The sequence below is a fragment of the Phyllobates terribilis genome, unplaced genomic scaffold (assembly GCF_046119375.1).
Source record: "Phyllobates terribilis strain yellow unplaced genomic scaffold, ASM4611937v1 Scaffold_498__1_contigs__length_1317049, whole genome shotgun sequence".
In the NCBI taxonomy this organism is placed as follows: Eukaryota; Metazoa; Chordata; class Amphibia; order Anura; family Dendrobatidae; genus Phyllobates; species Phyllobates terribilis.
In genome coordinates this window covers 70,389-89,570 of record NW_027363258.1, presented here as the reverse complement: position 1 = coordinate 89,570, position 19,182 = coordinate 70,389, and the positions used below count along the sequence as shown (strand labels likewise).

The following is a 19,182-nucleotide window of genomic DNA, read 5'->3' as shown; positions in this document are numbered from 1 at the left end:
ATCGGTGGCACCTCGCTCTCAAGAAAAAGACCGTCGTTTTTCGGAAGGCTTGTGTTTCTATTGCGGAAAATCTGGTCATTTGATTAAAGGCTGTGAGCTTCGTATGAAGAAAGAAAAAAAAATGGTCAGTCACGCCCGTATTGCCTGTTTAAATTCCAAGGGTATATTTTTAGCTGCTTCCACGATTGCTCAGGAAAAATTAATAGAATTTCGGGTGTTTGTTGATTGCGGGTCTACACTGAATGTAATTGATGGGGGATTCGTGGAAAAACTCAATTTAAAACCTGAACCTTTATCATCCCCCATTGCTGTGGTTTCTGTGGATGGCTCCCCTTTGAAGAATATTACTCTCAAGGTCTGTGAATTTCCTCTCACTATTAATGGTGTTCACCATGAGAAATTGGATTTGGTAGTGTTGAATAACTTGCCTTCTCCAGTAATATTGGGTTTGCCCTGGTTAAAATTTCACAATCCTGTACTGGATTGGTCTACCAGTGAAATTAAATCCTGGAGCCATAAATGTTATGACAAGTGTTGTAACGGGCGTATTGCAGCTTTGGATAGGGGAGAATTGCCTGTTCCTATTCAGGATTTTTGGAGAGTTTTTTCTGAGAAAGAATCGCAGGTTTTGCCTCCCCATAGAGACTATGATTGTTCTATTGAATTTGTCCCTGGAGAAATTCTTCCTAAAAGTCGTTTATTTAACCTTACTATTCCTGAGAGGAAGGCTTTGGAGGAATACATACAGACAAGTTTGGCCGCCGGTCACATTAGGCCCTCTAAGTCTCCTGTGGCGGTTGGATTTTTTTTTGTAAAAAAAAAGGACGGCGGTTTACGTCCTTGTCTGGATTTTCGTGAGATTAACAAAATTACGGTACGCAATCCTTACCCACTGCCATTGATTCCTGATCTGTTTAACCAGTTATTGGGGGCCAAGTGGTTCTCTAAAATTGACCTTAAGGGGGCATACAATCTGTTGCGCATGAAGGAGGGTGATGAATGGAAGACTGCTTTTAACACTCCTGTGGGTCATTTTGAGAATCTGGTTATGCCTTTTGGTCTTACTAATGCTCCTGCATTTTTTCAGAATCTGATTAATGACATCCTTAGACCTTTGATCGGTAAAAATGTGGTTGTGTATTTGGATGACATTTTGATTTATTCGCCAGATCTGGAGTCTCATTGGCGGAGCGTGCGTGAGGTATTACAGTTATTAATGGACAATTCGCTTTTTGCTAAGCTGGAGAAATGTGAGTTCGCTGTACAGAGAATTAGTTTTTTGGGCTACATTATCTCCAGCAAAGGTTTTGAGATGGATCCGGTTAAGGTTCAGGCTGTGCAGGAATGGCCTAGGCCTATTGGTTTGAAATCGATACAGAGGTTTTTGGGTTTCGCCAATTACTATAGAAAATTCATAAAAAATTTTTCTAGTATTGTCAAACCTCTGACTGATCTCACCAGGAAAGGTGCTGATGCGGTTCAGTGGTCTTCTGAGGCCATTGAAGCTTTTGTGTATCTCAAGGAGAGGTTCACCTCTGCTCCCATCCTTATGCAGCCTGATGTTACTAGGCCGTTTTTGGTTGAGGTTGATGCTTCCTCTGTGGGGGTTGGCGCAGTATTGTCTCAGGATAACGGGGATGGATTACATCCCTGTGCCTTTTTTTCAAAAAAAATTTTCGGAGACTGAATTGAATTACGATATTGGTAATCGGGAATTATTGGCTATTAAACTCGCATTTGAACACTGGCGCCACTTCTTGGAAGGTGCGGAATTTCCCGTTCAGGTTCTTACGGATCATAAAAATCTGATATATCTTGATGCTGCCAAGCGCCTGAATGCCCGTCAGGCTAGGTGGGCACTGTTTTTCTCGCGGTTTAATTTCTCCGTTACTTACATCCCTGGTACTAAGAATGTTAAGGCGGATGCCTTGTCTCGCAGTTTTTCTCCCATAGTCGGTGCTGAGAAAGAGGAAAACATTTTACAAGAAGGTGTTGTGATAGCTGCTTTAGACTCCGTTTTGGAAGATGAGATTCTTAAAGCTCAGGAGAATGCCCCATCTAACACTCCTCATGGGAGGTTGTTTGTGCCTGGGACCTTTAGGAGAGATTTGTTTGTTGAGTGTCACGAATCTCGGTTGGCAGGTCATCCCGGAATCTCTGAGACCAAGAGACTGGTGGGTCGCAGTTTTTGGTGGCCTGGATGGCAGAAGGAAGTCATTAAGTGGGTGCGCCAATGTACTATATGTGCTAGATCTAAGTCCTCACATACTCCTGCTGCGGGGTTACTTTGTCCTTTGGAGGTCCCCAGTGCTCCTTGGACACATTTGGCTATGGACTTTATAACTGACCTTCCCCCCTCTGAGGGTTTTACTGTCATCTGGGTGGTCGTGGACCGTTTTAGCAAGATGTGTCACTTGGTTCCCTTCGTCAAACTGCCCTGCGCTAAAACTCTCGCTAAGGCCTTTGTCAAGGAAATTGTCAGACTTCATGGCGTTCCTACTGACATTGTTTCTGATAAGGGTCCTCAGTTCGTGGCTCGTTTTTGGCGTGCCTTTTGTGACAGGTTGGGAATTCATTTGTCGTTTTCGTCCGGATATCATCCTGAATCTAATGGCCAGACAGAAAGGAAAAACCAGGATGTTGAGCAGTTCTTGCGTTGTTTTGTGGCAGACAATCAAGAGGGGTGGTCTGAGTTTCTGCCACTTGCCGAATTTGCTCTGAACAATCATACATCAATCATTTAATATATGGTCCCCAGATAGGGGACGTATCAGATATTAAACTGATAAGAACAGATACTACACTTGATCTTAGCCAAAAGGCCGAGAAGCGATAACCAGAATTGGTTTCAAACTACGGAGCCACCCAAGGATCCTGAAAAGTCCATTTGTGGAGATGAGCTCCTGGACTCCCGTTAAGAAGACATGTTGTCAACCTCTAGATCCCTTACATGCCTGCACTTTTCGGCTTGCTGCTGCTGCAATCCACGCGTTTTAGATCTGCATAACTCCACCTCTTTAAACACAGCACCTTCACCCCCTGCTGTTCCCACCCGCCTCAACACCGTTGGAAGGGAGGAGAACCAATTAAGGCGGGGGGTGGGGTGGAACGAGCAGCTGTCTACCCTTAGCAGGAGGGCTCCTGATTACATACCTCTCCTGCTGCTGCTGCTGCTGGCTGTCCAGCAGCAGACTGAAGGTGGCTGCTGCTGTGCACAGGTATATAAAGGCTCAGAGCCTATTATGACACGCGCAGCCAGCGTTCCATTGCCACATTCCATCTACTGCAGGCAGGATACCTGGCTGGCTGAATGTCGCTGAGAAGCTCACAGAGACCGCCATAAGCAACAGTTTAACAGAATGCCACAGACTAATCAACCAAACTTTTTGGGTTGGGTTCTCTTTTATAGTCTGCAGGCATTAAATGAAAGAAGTCAGTGTTCCAGCAGAAGGAGACAACGTTTCAGAAAAGGCATTGTAGCAAACCAAAAAAGAAATTTTAAGCGCAGCAGAGTAACCAGCGCACATACCTGTTAGCTCAGGTGAGTTTAAAAGGCTGCTGTTGATAACAAGGGCATTTGCTAAATAGATGGTGTGTGTGCAACAATATACTGAAAGGTCAATTATATTGTGCAGCTTATCTCACCACCTGTAGTTATTTAGGTGAAAGCTCCAAAATGCTTGCCTAATATGTCTGTTTATCCAAAAGGAAGTAAAAAGGGAGAGCTAGAAAGATAGCATTGCATCACATTACATGGCAATGCAATGCACAGTTGCTGAAGTTGAACCAAAATGAGCTTGTAATCTGGCTTCTGCAACTTTGAACATGAAAAATCCAATGAGGAGAAGAAAAGCAAAGCCAAAGAGTCCATCCCAAAATCCGACAAACAAGCAAAATGAACAAAAAACATTGAATTCAATTCTTTCTGATTTTAGAAACTGCATTAAAGAAGGGGTGCACCGGTCCTGGAGATACTGCAATACCAGGTCAATGCGTGGAGTGGACAGAGCAAGCTCTTTTTCCATCTCCCTGTTCTAAAAATCCATTTAATATATGGTCCCCAGATAGGGGACGTATCAGATATTAAACTGATAAGAACAGATTTTTTTTCATTTTTTTTTTTTTTAGCCCGAATTCGTGTACAAAACCCGAGTGCGCTTAAAAAAGTGACAAGTGCCACAAAAAAAGTGCACTAGGATGCTGGTCTTCTTGAAACCCTCTCCAAAAGGAGAAGGGTCTCCCAAACCATTCCCCGTCCCTCCGAGCCAAAAGGCCACAGCGAGGAACAGGGACAAAAAGCCACCTCCAGCCGAAGCCAGAGGCGACCCAATCTTACCCCCAGCACCTGCCCGAGTTCTCACCCGAGCAAGGCACTGGGAGCCAAAGACTGTGCTCCCCTCCCGGAAGAGGGGAGCCAACAACGCTCTCCTCCCGAAAGAGGAGAGCCAAGGGGGTTCAGGGGGGAGCGGAACCTGATGGCCACACACTCCCCCCCTAGACCTGCCAAGAGAGGAACCCGTAAGGGAACCGCATCCCGACAAAATCCTAGTAGGACGTGACACACGTGAATAAGTGGACACACAGTGACAAAGAAATTAAATAAATAGTGAAGGTATCACAGTATAATACTGCCCGGACCTTCGACCGGGAATTGAAAAATTCCCCATCCTAAGGCCAGAAGGCCCGGAATAAGGGTGTGTGCGAAGAAAGAAAATTTGAAGTGCTTGTGCAAATGTGCCATAAACTCAAGTGGGGTTCCCAATCCCAGTGAGTTAAGGCACCCCAGGGTCACCACTCCTGGGGCACTTCACACTTCGGGCTTTCGATCTTCCCCGGCCCAATGGCGTCGATCCTGGGGGGCCATGCTTTCCACCAGATGACTATATTAGCCACCTGGCGTACTAACAAACGCCTAAACCCCAGTGTGCATAATGTATCAATCTACTAGGGCGGCCAACATCCAAAACCGCCTTTTCAAAAGATACTACACTTGATCTTAGCCAAAAGGCCGAGAAGCGATAACCAGAATTGGTTTCAAACTACGGAGCCACCCAAGGATCCTGAAAAGTCCATTTGTGGAGATGAGCTCCTGGACTCCCGTTAAGAAGACATGTTGTCAACCTCTAGATCCCTTACATGCCTGCACTTTTCGGCTTGCTGCTGCTGCAATCCACGCATTTTAGATCTGCATAACTCCACCTCTTTAAACACAGCACCTTCACCCCCTGCTGTTCCCACCCGCCTCAACACCGTTGGAAGGGAGGAGAACCAATTAAGGCGGGGGGTGGGGTGGAACGAGCAGCTGTCTGCCCTTAGCAGGAGGGCTCCTGATTACATACCTCTCCTGCTGCTGCTGGCTGTCCAGCAGCAGACTGAAGGTGGCTGCTGCTGTGCACAGGTATATAAAGGCTCAGAGCCTATTATGACACGCGCAGCCAGCGTTCCATTGCCACATTCCATCTACTGCAGGCAGGATACCTGGCTGGCTGAATGTCGCTGAGAAGCTCACAGAGACCGCCATAAGCAACAGTTTAACAGAATGCCACAGACTAATCAACCAAACTTTTTGGGTTGGGTTCTCTTTTATAGTCTGCAGGCATTAAATGAAAGAAGTCAGTGTTCCAGCAGAAGGAGACAACGTTTCAGAAAAGGCATTGTAGCAAACCAAAAAAGAAATTTTAAGCGCAGCAGAGTAACCAGCGCACATACCTGTTAGCTCAGGTGAGTTTAAAAGGCTGCTGTTGATAACAAGGGCATTTGCTAAATAGATGGTGTGTGTGCAACAATATACTGAAAGGTCAATTATATTGTGCAGCTTATCTCACCACCTGTAGTTATTTAGGTGAAAGCTCCAAAATGCTTGCCTAATATGTCTGTTTATCCAAAAGGAAGTAAAAAGGGAGAGCTAGAAAGATAGCATTGCATCACATTACATGGCAATGCAATGCACAGTTGCTGAAGTTGAACCAAAATGACCTTGTAATCTGGCTTCTGCAACTTTGAACATGAAAAATCCAATGAGGAGAAGAAAAGCAAAGCCAAAGAGTCCATCCCAAAATCCGACAAACAAGCAAAATGAACAAAAAACATTGAATTCAATTCTTTCTGATTTTAGAAACTGCATTAAAGAAGGGGTGCACCGGTCCTGGAGATACTGCAATACCAGGTCAATGCGTGGAGTGGACAGAGCAAGCTCTTTTTCCATCTCCCTGTTCTAAAAATCCATTTAATATATGGTCCCCAGATAGGGGACGTATCAGATATTAAACTGATAAGAACAGATACTACACTTGATCTTAGCCAAAAGGCCGAGAAGCGATAACCAGAATTGGTTTCAAACTACGGAGCCACCCAAGGATCCTGAAAAGTCCATTTGTGGAGATGAGCTCCTGGACTCCCGTTAAGAAGACATGTTGTCAACCTCTAGATCCCTTACATGCCTGCACTTTTCGGCTTGCTGCTGCTGCAATCCACGCGTTTTAGATCTGCATAACTCCACCTCTTTAAACACAGCACCTTCACCCCCTGCTGTTCCCACCCGCCTCAACACCGTTGGAAGGGAGGAGAACCAATTAAGGCGGGGGGTGGGGTGGAACGAGCAGCTGTCTACCCTTAGCAGGAGGGCTCCTGATTACATACCTCTCCTGCTGCTGCTGCTGCTGGCTGTCCAGCAGCAGACTGAAGGTGGCTGCTGCTGTGCACAGGTATATAAAGGCTCAGAGCCTATTATGACACGCGCAGCCAGCGTTCCATTGCCACATTCCATCTACTGCAGGCAGGATACCTGGCTGGCTGAATGTCGCTGAGAAGCTCACAGAGACCGCCATAAGCAACAGTTTAACAGAATGCCACAGACTAATCAACCAAACTTTTTGGGTTGGGTTCTCTTTTATAGTCTGCAGGCATTAAATGAAAGAAGTCAGTGTTCCAGCAGAAGGAGACAACGTTTCAGAAAAGGCATTGTAGCAAACCAAAAAAGAAATTTTAAGCGCAGCAGAGTAACCAGCGCACATACCTGTTAGCTCAGGTGAGTTTAAAAGGCTGCTGTTGATAACAAGGGCATTTGCTAAATAGATGGTGTGTGTGCAACAATATACTGAAAGGTCAATTATATTGTGCAGCTTATCTCACCACCTGTAGTTATTTAGGTGAAAGCTCCAAAATGCTTGCCTAATATGTCTGTTTATCCAAAAGGAAGTAAAAAGGGAGAGCTAGAAAGATAGCATTGCATCACATTACATGGCAATGCAATGCACAGTTGCTGAAGTTGAACCAAAATGAGCTTGTAATCTGGCTTCTGCAACTTTGAACATGAAAAATCCAATGAGGAGAAGAAAAGCAAAGCCAAAGAGTCCATCCCAAAATCCGACAAACAAGCAAAATGAACAAAAAACATTGAATTCAATTCTTTCTGATTTTAGAAACTGCATTAAAGAAGGGGTGCACCGGTCCTGGAGATACTGCAATACCAGGTCAATGCGTGGAGTGGACAGAGCAAGCTCTTTTTCCATCTCCCTGTTCTAAAAATCCATTTAATATATGGTCCCCAGATAGGGGACGTATCAGATATTAAACTGATAAGAACAGATCCGTTTTCAAACAAGCTTTATTTAAATCAGACATACATCATAAATTACAAACAAATCACAAAGACTTGAATAAAATATGACATAAAACAAATACAAGGTCAGATTTAAAAAGCGCATAAAAGCATAAAAAGCATAAAACACAGTTTTGCATATAATTTGCATAAATAAATACATATGTCAAATGCAAACACCATAGCTTTTTAACTTTTTCTTTTTACAATCAGGTAGTATGAAAACTTTTCACAAAGAACATATCCGATACAATATTTGAAACAAATCACAAATACTGGAATAAAATATGACATAAAACTAATACAGAGTCAGAATTAAAATGCACTTAAAAGCATAAAAAGCATAAAACACAGTTTTGCATATAATTTACATAAATAAATACATATTCCAAATTTGCAAACACCATAGCTTTTTTGCTTCATTGATTCCCATCTTTTTACAATCTCTCAGGCAGTATGTAAACATTTCACAAAGAGCAAGCCCAATACAATCTTTGACAGGAATAAATTCACGTTTAAACAATAATATATTGCGCACTTTCCATAAAGCTTCTTTTAAACAGTTTATTATAAGCCATGCGACTCGTGCTTGTTTCATGGTTGGGCATTTAATTATCCCATATATTATAATGTCACAATTAAGGGTTTGTATACCACATATCCATTTTAGGAGGGTGCCCACCGTCTGCCATAGCTCTTGTGCGTAGGGGCAATCCCACAGTAAATGAAACACTGACTCGTTTGGGGCGCATCTTTCTCTGGGACATCTAGCACTAGCCACCAGCCCCCTATGATGCTGAAAAGCTCTCGTAGGGAGACATTGGTGAACAACCTGCCAAGCTAAATCCTTTTGTGAGTTGCTAAGTGCAGGACAGGCCACGTTGTTCCACACCAGGCGGCACCTGGAGATGGAAAAATTAGACACATCCTCCATCTCCTCATGTCCCTTACAAATAACTGTTAACTTACGTTGATCAAATAAAAGCTGACGATCAACTTGGGTCAGATCATATTCTGAAATGACCTTCTCCAAGATCTTGTAATGCTTAGGGGGAGATAAGAGAAAAGGACAATTAACAGTCATACTGAAGTTCAACTTTCGGAAAAGAAACCCAGTTGTATATCTAAGAAAACAAGAGAAAGCCCCAACATTATTCAAGCTTTTGCAACAAAATACAAAAAACTTGATAAATAAAAACAATTTTAAATCAGGGAACCCTTTACCCCCATTTTTCTTGCTTTTACATACCACCTCCCTCCTCAATTTCTCCATTTTGGATCCCCACAGAAAATAAAACATGGGCTTCATAAGTCTTTTAAGATACAGAGAATTAGGGGGAAAAACCATAGCGGCATACAAAATGATAGGAAGCAAAACCATTTTAATTACAAGAATCTTGCCCTCCATTGTTAGTTTTCGAGTTTGCCATAAAGAGATCTTCTGATTTAATTTATTCAAAACCAAATCCCAGTTTTCAATACCATCATTAGCAGGATTAAACAAGACACCCAGGATCTTGATTCCTACTGTTTGTGTGGGAACCCTAGGCGGATCTGACTCCCATTGACCCATAATCATACAGTCACATTTATTTATATTCAACTTAAACCCAGACCCAGCACTAAAAATTTCAGTAATTAGAATTGCTCTGTTAATAGATGCTGAGCTAGTGCCATATACAGATATGTCATCCATATATCCAATGGCTTTAACTTGTTGTCCACCCCCACCCGGAATAAAAATGCCCCTAACCACCTTGTCCCGACGCAGCAGGCACAACAGTGGCTCAATGGAGCAGACAAATAAAAGTGGGGACATGGGGCAACCTTGTTTAACACCGGAAAGAAGCTCCACCTCTCTAGTTAAAAAACCATTGACTAAAATCCGGGCAGATGACTGTTTGTATAAAAGCGCAATTTTCTGAATAAAAGAATCAGGGAACCCCATCTTTCCCATAACTTTAAAAAGATAAAAGTGGGAGACCCTATCAAACGCTTTCATAAAATCCAAAGATAAAATAGCTAGTGGCTGTTTTCTATCTTTTTGAAACCAGATAAGATCACGAATTAGGTTTAGATGCTCCCAGATTGATCTCCCGGGGACACCACACACCTGATCTGGATGAATTACATTTTTAATAACTGCTTTAAGACGACCAGCAACAACTTTAGCTAAAATCTTGTAGTCTGTATTTAATAGTGAAATAGGCCTCCAATTCTCCAACTTTGATTTATCACCTTTCTTAAAAATTAATGTAATCATACTTTTACGCCATGAATATGGTAATAAATCAGCCTTAGAGGCTTCACAAACTACTTGTATAAAATTCTCCTTAATTAGATCCCAAAAGCAAAGATAAAATTCAATAGGAAGGCCATCTGATCCAGGAGCCTTACCTTTATTAAAACTCTTAAGGGTCTCTTCAATTTCACTGGGTAAAAGTTCTTTAGCTAAAAAAATCTGGTCATCTTTATTTAAAAACTGGGATAAAACATTAAGATTCTCTGTAAAAGCAGGTTCATCAACATTTTTAATACTAAAAAGATCTCTATAAAAATTAGCAGTATGCTCTAAAATGCCCTCAGTGGAAGATTGTCCTTCTAGCTCAGTAATCACTTGTTTTTTGTCACTCATTTTTTTAAAGAAGAACCTTGAGCAGGTCTCACCCTCTTCCAAATATTTCACACGGGCATTAAATATAATTTCTTTACCCTTTTGTTCCAGGAATTTTTGGATTTCTGTCTGGATCTTGGCAATCTCATCATCCACACCAGGTACTCCCCACCCCTTAAGCTTAAGGAGAGTTTGCATCCTGACATTAAAATCTTTAAAACATTTCCTTTTTTCACGTGCCTTCCTTTTACCAATTTTAATAAAAAATTCTTTAATACGGGTTTTAACACACTCCCACCACCCCAACATACTCTGATTTGGGTGTTTCCGTCTTCTCCAACTCTCATACTTTGCATAAAACTCCGCCCTTACCAGTTCGTCTTCTAATAAGAGCACATTCAATTTCCACATACCTTTTCCAACTTTTGCTTCCTGTGGAGTTTGCAATACATTGTATAGTAATACATGATCAGAAAAAATATTTTCTATTAGACCAGCATTCTTAGGTTTAAAAACATCAGAAGAGGAAAAAATAAAATCAATACGAGATGACATCCCTCTACCCCTCCATGTATGCCCAGGGTCAGTAGGGTAGGACTTTCTCCAAGCATCTAATAATTTGAGGTCCGTTGTCAAATGTTTTAACAGACTGGATGTTTTGTCTGTTCTTCCATTAGTATCACCTCCACTCCTCCCCTCCCCCAACATGACACAGTTAAAATCCCCTCCCACTATCACAGGGGACGGACCTGATAAAAACAAAGGGATGACATTAAAAAGGGAAGCACGCTCATTTTTCTCTGGGGATGCATAAACATTAATAAGACGACAGGTAAAACCATTTAAAATAACATGAGTTGATAAGGCACGACCTGGAACTATTTCAGTGATGGATAAAACATTAACATTTTGACATTTGAATAAAATCCCAACCCCGGCAGCTTTATTTTCATTGGACCCTGACCAAATAGAGGGTCCTGCTGACCAGTCCATTTTTAAGTTGGGGTATGACAAATCGTGATCAATACCGCATTCTTGCAGGAAAAAAATGTCAAAGTTCAGAGTCATTAACCAAGCAAACAAAGCAGCCCGTCTAACAGGGCTCTTTAGGCTTCTCACATTTAGTGAGGCAACACGGATTTCTGCCATGTTAGGTGTTTTTTATTGATTCATTATACTCTGAATCTGAATCAATAATTTGTGACAGAGAAGGTGAAGGAAGGGATGACACAGTTCGTAAACTGTCCGTTTCATCTGAGTCCGTGAAATCCTCAATTAAGTTAGTCCCCTCTGGGCTGAGAATTTTTGCAGCACTAGATAGAAAGACTTTACGGGACATCTGAGGCAGGTTATGCTCCTCCTGCGCCTCTTCACGACTTCTCTTACCACTGGCGCTGAGATCCATCCGATCCTCCGAATCCACCCGATCCTCACCAGGCACTGCAGCAGGTGGAATACCCGCAGACCCTCCAGGAGCACCAAGGGACATCATCTCCGGAGCAGGATGACCATCAGGACCAGCAACAGGTTCACCAACCACTGCACGACCTCTATCATCCAGGCAGGCAACAGGACATCCATCAGGAATGGTTCCAGGACATCCATCTGGACTGGCATCAGGACATCCATCTGGACTGGCATCAGGGCATCCATCTGGGTTGGCATCAGGACATCCATCTGGATTGGCATCAGGGCATCCGTCTGGATTGGCATCAGGGCATCCGTCTGGACTGGCATCAGGGCAGACATCTGGTCCAACATCTGTGCTGGCATCAGCAGGGGTATCTGGATGGACATCTGGATTCGTACCAACAGCTCCAGATTTTCGCCTCTTTTTTGGTTCCCTCTCATTTCCGCTCTGAGAAGGTGCCATCTCCCCACCAGGTGAAACCTGGACCCCTGCAGGAGTAGGCAAAGGCGTGACCTTGGCTACAGAGGCCGGGTTTTTCCGCAAAGGTACCGACAGAGCATCGACTGAGTCAGACTGTTTTTGACCTTTAGTAATGTCCACAAAGCTTTTTCTGGGGTCACCCGGGCTGACCCTGCTGGCATCAGCAGGAACTCCTGCGGAACTAGCCGCAGGCGCCCGAGAGCCACCACGAGACCTTGTCCGCATCGGACAATTACTGAACAGGTGAGTAGACATTCCGCACCCACTGCAGGTCTTACTGTTCTTACAGTCCTTTGAGGCATGACCCCATTGTCCACAGTTGTGGCACTGACTCATCCGCTCGTTCTTACAATCGCTCTGTATGTGACCAAGGTCACCACACCTACGACACCTGAATGGTTGTCCATCATAGAAGAGGTAGCCATGGTCTCTTCCCAGCACCACTGTGGAGGGGGGGTGCATAAGGCCTTCTACACCCCCATGGTCAAGTCTGAAGCGTACCATAAAGCGTCGTTTCCCATTCCAGAAACCACTCCGACCTTTGACGTTCCCCGTAAATCTGACAGATGTACAATATCTGCTCAGAAAAAGCTCAATATCATCTGTGGACACATGGGGGTTAAACATGTATACCACAAGGGGAACGTCAACTTCGCCATAGAGACCCGTAAAAATCACTCCGTCCAACAGCTTGCTGTTACGGTGGCCCTTAACGCATTCGTAAAAGTGCTGGCAGGCAACCTTGGTCGAGAACGTGAGAATATATGTACTCTGCCCCTTCTCCTGCAGGCAGTAAACATCATGATCTTTCACGTTCAACAGATCTCTCAAAATCTGTACATAGAACTCACGGGGGTTGTCATATCCGACGTGGTTTGCTGGAACCTCGATACGCACCGAGTTCCTGATCTGGCCGGAGCCAGTGGAAAATTGAAATGAACAAGGCATCTCACCAAAGTGGCAAAGGCTTACCGTCACCACGGGCTCGGCCTTTCGCCTGGGGATCGCAACTTGTTGCCCGGGGACTAAGCCAGCTCCCTAATAGCAGCAGGGGGGTGAAGTCCCACCAAAAGGTGAGACGATCCCCCCAGGCCAAGGAGCCGGGTACCCCGGGCACCTCTCAGCCAAGACCAAGGCAGCAACCGTTAGATCACTGCACCTGATCTCAGCCAAAAGGCCGAGAAGCGATAACCAGAATTGGTTTCAAACTACGGAGCCACCCAAGGATCCTGAAAAGTCCATTTGTGGAGATGAGCTCCTGGACTCCCGTTAAGAAGACATGTTGTCAACCTCTAGATCCCTTACATGCCTGCACTTTTCGGCTTGCTGCTGCTGCAATCCACGCGTTTTAGATCTGCATAACTCCACCTCTTTAAACACAGCACCTTCACCCCCTGCTGTTCCCACCCGCCTCAACACCGTTGGAAGGGAGGAGAACCAATTAAGGCGGGGGGTGGGGTGGAACGAGCAGCTGTCTACCCTTAGCAGGAGGGCTCCTGATTACATACCTCTCCTGCTGCTGCTGCTGCTGGCTGTCCAGCAGCAGACTGAAGGTGGCTGCTGCTGTGCACAGGTATATAAAGGCTCAGAGCCTATTATGACACGCGCAGCCAGCGTTCCATTGCCACATTCCATCTACTGCAGGCAGGATACCTGGCAGGCTGAATGTCGCTGAGAAGCTCACAGAGACCGCCATAAGCAACAGTTTAACAGAATGCCACAGACTAATCAACCAAACTTTTTGGGTTGGGGTCTCTTTTATAGTCTGCAGGCATTAAATGAAAGAAGTCAGTGTTCCAGCAGAAGGAGACAACGTTTCAGAAAAGGCATTGTAGCAAACCAAAAAAGAAATTTTAAGCGCAGCAGAGTAACCAGCGCACATACCTGTTAGCTCAGGTGAGTTTAAAAGGCTGCTGTTGATAACAAGGGCATTTGCTAAATAGATGGTGTGTGTGCAACAATATACTGAAAGGTCAATTATATTGTGCAGCTTATCTCACCACCTGTAGTTATTTAGGTGAAAGCTCCAAAATGCTTGCCTAATATGTCTGTTTATCCAAAAGGAAGTAAAAAGGGAGAGCTAGAAAGATAGCATTGCATCACATTACATGGCAATGCAATGCACAGTTGCTGAAGTTGAACCAAAATGAGCTTGTAATCTGGCTTCTGCAACTTTGAACATGAAAAATCCAATGAGGAGAAGAAAAGCAAAGCCAAAGAGTCCATCCCAAAATCCGACAAACAAGCAAAATGAACAAAAAACATTGAATTCAATTCTTTCTGATTTTAGAAACTGCATTAAAGAAGGGGTGCACCGGTCCTGGAGATACTGCAATACCAGGTCAATGCGTGGAGTGGACAGAGCAAGCTCTTTTTCCATCTCCCTGTTCTAAAAATCCATTTAATATATGGTCCCCAGATAGGGGACGTATCAGATATTAAACTGATAAGAACAGATTTTTTTTTTTTTTTTTTTTTTTTTTTTTTTTTTTTTTAACACTCAGATTACAAGTACCATCTCGATTCCATACTTCTGAAAACGGTGATGGACCAAATCCATCATCGTGTCATTTTAAAACAAAAAAACATTATTTAATGCATATACAAAAAAAAACAAAACAACAACCAGTATTCCCTCTCAGACACATAATATATAGAGGAAGGAAACAAAACACATTACTGCATTCCTCCCTTCAACGCATAATATGTTAGATACTCCAACAGTCCTTTCTCTTGCGAGAAAGATTCAAAGTTTGTATTCACATAATCTATCCATGTCCTTCCCACCTTATAGGTTTCAAAAAACCTCTCTTTATTTGCCTTCACACTTGCGATTACCTTTGGAAAAAAAGCTTCAAAACACACACCACTTCCCTTCATTTCCGCAATTCCTTTTTTAACTTTGTCCATTTCTTTATCCGCTTCCTCCTCTTCTGTTTGCCTCTGAACCTCTACCGTCTTCTTTTTTTCTTTCTTTTCCACCTTTGCACTTTCCATCTTCTCCTTATTACTCTTTCTCTTTGGGCATTCCTTAAACCTATGCCCAATTTCCATACACAGGTTACACTTATTCCTTTCTACTGGACATGATTTAGAAACATGTCCTTCCGCTTTACACTTCCAACACTTTTCTGCAGTACAGTCTTCACGTTTATGACCATACACCTCACAAATTGAACAAAAGGAATCCATCCCATTAAAGAATAAATTCCCACTTACTTTACCAAGCTTAAACCTTTGAGGCGGGTAGGAAAAACTCCTATCCTTGTTCATGTTAAATTCCACAAAAAATTTCCACTTTCCCGTCCATACTCCGAATTCATTCATTACTTTACCTTTTGATACTACAGACTTGGCAAAACCACTCAAAAACGTGACAATGTCCTCTTCTGGAACCAGTGGTGAAAACATCTTCACTGTCACCATCTTTTCACTACTCAATACGTGACGTTGAAACCGAATTCCAACAAACTTCTCATGTCTCAATTCATCAAAAGAATCCATATAGTTCTCCAAAATCTTCCTAGACTCAAAAAACACGTCATAGACACCCTTTTGGGGATAATCCATAACTGCCACGATGTCTCCTTTTTTCACCTTTGCGACACCCAAGATGATCTCCTTCATAATAAACCGAAAGTCCTTAACCTTCTGACAGTCTCTCCGGACAAAAATCCGGAAAGCGGTCTCCACACGTGCATGTTCTGGAACCTCCAACTTCGGCCACAACTCCGCCTCTGTTGCCATGATTCTCCAACAGAATGAGCGTAATCTCCACTCCAACACACAGAAGGAGCGAGTATGATCACTTCCCGTTGTCTGGGGACTAAGCCGACACGCCTATAGCAGCAAGGGGGTGAAGTCCCCACAATTAAGTAAGGACGATCCCCCAAGGCCGACGAGCCAGGTACCCCAGACACCTCCAACCAAAACCAAGGCAGCAATCGCTAAATCACTGCACTTGATCTTAGCCAAAAGGCCGAGAAGCGATAACCAGAATTGGTTTCAAACTACGGAGCCACCCAAGGATCCTGAAAAGTCCATTTGTGGAGATGAGCTCCTGGACTCCCGTTAAGAAGACATGTTGTCAACCTCTAGATCCCTTACATGCCTGCACTTTTCGGCTTGCTGCTGCTGCAATCCACGCGTTTTAGATCTGCATAACTCCACCTCTTTAAACACAGCACCTTCACCCCCTGCTGTTCCCACCCGCCTCAACACCGTTGGAAGGGAGGAGAACCAATTAAGGCGGGGGGTGGGGTGGAACGAGCAGCTGTCTACCCTTAGCAGGAGGGCTCCTGATTACATACCTCTCCTGCTGCTGCTGCTGCTGGCTGTCCAGCAGCAGACTGAAGGTGGCTGCTGCTGTGCACAGGTATATAAAGGCTCAGAGCCTATTATGACACGCGCAGCCAGCGTTCCATTGCCACATTCCATCTACTGCAGGCAGGATACCTGGCTGGCTGAATGTCGCTGAGAAGCTCACAGAGACCGCCATAAGCAACAGTTTAACAGAATGCCACAGACTAATCAACCAAACTTTTTGGGTTGGGTTCTCTTTTATAGTCTGCAGGCATTAAATGAAAGAAGTCAGTGTTCCAGCAGAAGGAGACAACGTTTCAGAAAAGGCATTGTAGCAAACCAAAAAAGAAATTTTAAGCGCAGCAGAGTAACCAGCGCACATACCTGTTAGCTCAGGTGAGTTTAAAAGGCTGCTGTTGATAACAAGGGCATTTGCTAAATAGATGGTGTGTGTGCAACAATATACTGAAAGGTCAATTATATTGTGCAGCTTATCTCACCACCTGTAGTTATTTAGGTGAAAGCTCCAAAATGCTTGCCTAATATGTCTGTTTATCCAAAAGGAAGTAAAAAGGGAGAGCTAGAAAGATAGCATTGCATCACATTACATGGCAATGCAATGCACAGTTGCTGAAGTTGAACCAAAATGAGCTTGTAATCTGGCTTCTGCAACTTTGAACATGAAAAATCCAATGAGGAGAAGAAAAGCAAAGCCAAAGAGTCCATCCCAAAATCCGACAAACAAGCAAAATGAACAAAAAACATTGAATTCAATTCTTTCTGATTTTAGAAACTGCATTAAAGAAGGGGTGCACCGGTCCTGGAGATACTGCAATACCAGGTCAATGCGTGGAGTGGACAGAGCAAGCTCTTTTTCCATCTCCCTGTTCTAAAAATCCATTTAATATATGGTCCCCAGATAGGGGACGTATCAGATATTAAACTGATAAGAACAGATACTACACTTGATCTTAGCCAAAAGGCCGAGAAGCGATAAACAGAATTGGTTTCAAACTACGGAGCCACCCAAGGATCCTGAAAAGTCCATTTGTGGAGATGAGCTCCTGGACTCCCGTTAAGAAGACATGTTGTCAACCTCTAGATCCCTTACATGCCTGCACTTTTCGGCTTGCTGCTGCTGCAATCCACGCGTTTTAGATCTGCATAACTCCACCTCTTTAAACACAGCACCTTCACCCCCTGCTGTTCCTACCCGCCTCAACACCGTTGGAAGGGAGGAGAACCAATTAAGGCGGGGGGTGGGGTGGAACGAGCAGCTGTCTACCCTTAGCAGGAGGGCTCCTGATTACATACCTCTCCTGCTGCTGCTGCTGCTGGCTGTCCAGCAGCAGACTGAAGGTGGCTGCTGCTGTGCACAGGTATATAAAGGCTCAGAGCCTATTATGACACGCGCAGCCAGCGTTCCATTGCCACATTCCATCTACTGCAGGCAGGATACCTGGCTGGCTGAATGTCGCTGAGAAGCTCACAGAGACCGCCATAAGCAACAGTTTAACAGAATGCCACAGACTAATCAACCAAACTTTTTGGGTTGGGTTCTCTTTTATAGTCTGCAGGCATTAAATGAAAGAAGTCAGTGTTCCAGCAGAAGGAGACAACGTTTCAGAAAAGGCATTGTAGCAAACCAAAAAAGAAATTTTAAGCGCAGCAGAGTAACCAGCGCACATACCTGTTAGCTCAGGTGAGTTTAAAAGGCTGCTGTTGATAACAAGGGCATTTGCTAAATAGATGGTGTGTGTGCAACAATATACTGAAAGGTCAATTATATTGTGCAGCTTATCTCACCACCTGTAGTTATTTAGGTGAAAGCTCCAAAATGCTTGCCTAATATGTCTGTTTATCCAAAAGGAAGTAAAAAGGGAGAGCTAGAAAGATAGCATTGCATCACATTACATGGCAATGCAATGCACAGTTGCTGAAGTTGAACCAAAATGAGCTTGTAATCTGGCTTCTGCAACTTTGAACATGAAAAATCCAATGAGGAGAAGAAAAGCAAAGCCAAAGAGTCCATCCCAAAATCCGACAAACAAGCAAAATGAACAAAAAACATTGAATTCAATTCTTTCTGATTTTAGAAACTGCATTAAAGAAGGGGTGCACCGGTCCTGGAGATAATGCAATACCAGGTCAATGCGTGGAGTGGACAGAGCAAGCTCTTTTTCCATCTCCCTGTTCTAAAAATCCATTTAATATATGGTCCCCAGATAGGGGACGTATCAGATATTAAACTGATAAGAACAGATTTTTTTTTTTTTTTTGAAAGCCCGAATTCGTGTACAAAACCCGAGTGCGCTTAAAAAAGTGACAAGTGCCACAAAAAAAGTGCACTAGGATGCTGGTCTTCTTGAAACCCTCTCCAAAAGGAGAAGGGTCCCCCAAACCATTCCCCGTCCCTCCGAGCCAAAAGGCCACAGCGAGGAACAGGGACAAAAAGCCACCTCCAGCCGAAGCCAGAGGCGACCCAATCTTACCCCCAGCACCTGCCCGAGTTCTCACCCGAGCAAGGCACTGGGAGCCAAAGACTGTGCTCCCCTCCCGGAAGAGGGGAGCCAACAACGCTCTCCTCCCGAAAGAGGAGAGCCAGGGGGGTTCAGGGGGGAGCGGAACCTGATGGCCACACACTCCCCCCCTAGACCTGCCAAGAGAGGAACCCGTAAGGGAACCGCATCCCGACAAAATCCTAGTAGGACGTGACACACGTGAATAAGTGGACACACAGTGACAAAGAAATTAAATAAATAGTGAAGGTTTCAC

The 19,182-nt window shown here is 44.0% G+C and overlaps 3 non-coding genes and 5 pseudogenes across 3 annotated transcripts; all 8 read right to left on the bottom strand.

The window, feature by feature from the left end:
• Window positions 1–2,642: 2,642 nt before the first annotated feature.
• On the bottom strand, window positions 2,643–2,834 carry LOC141230122 (U2 spliceosomal RNA). Its single transcript, XR_012296685.1, has one exon. It is a non-coding gene; the product is annotated as a U2 spliceosomal RNA (small nuclear RNA).
• A 1,115-nt stretch (window positions 2,835–3,949) lies between these two features.
• Window positions 3,950–4,168, bottom strand: LOC141230125 (U2 spliceosomal RNA; annotated as a pseudogene).
• A 760-nt stretch (window positions 4,169–4,928) lies between these two features.
• On the bottom strand, window positions 4,929–5,020 carry LOC141230081 (U2 spliceosomal RNA; annotated as a pseudogene).
• A 1,109-nt stretch (window positions 5,021–6,129) lies between these two features.
• On the bottom strand, window positions 6,130–6,320 carry LOC141230108 (U2 spliceosomal RNA). Its single transcript, XR_012296672.1, has one exon. It is a non-coding gene; the product is annotated as a U2 spliceosomal RNA (small nuclear RNA).
• Window positions 6,321–7,435: 1,115 nt separating this feature from the next.
• On the bottom strand, window positions 7,436–7,608 carry LOC141230121 (U2 spliceosomal RNA; annotated as a pseudogene).
• A 6,801-nt stretch (window positions 7,609–14,409) lies between these two features.
• Window positions 14,410–14,611, bottom strand: LOC141230128 (U2 spliceosomal RNA; annotated as a pseudogene).
• Window positions 14,612–17,211: 2,600 nt separating this feature from the next.
• Window positions 17,212–17,402, bottom strand: LOC141230107 (U2 spliceosomal RNA). The gene has a single exon (XR_012296671.1). It is a non-coding gene; the product is annotated as a U2 spliceosomal RNA (small nuclear RNA).
• Window positions 17,403–18,517: 1,115 nt separating this feature from the next.
• On the bottom strand, window positions 18,518–18,697 carry LOC141230123 (U2 spliceosomal RNA; annotated as a pseudogene).
• Window positions 18,698–19,182: the final 485 nt, after the last annotated feature.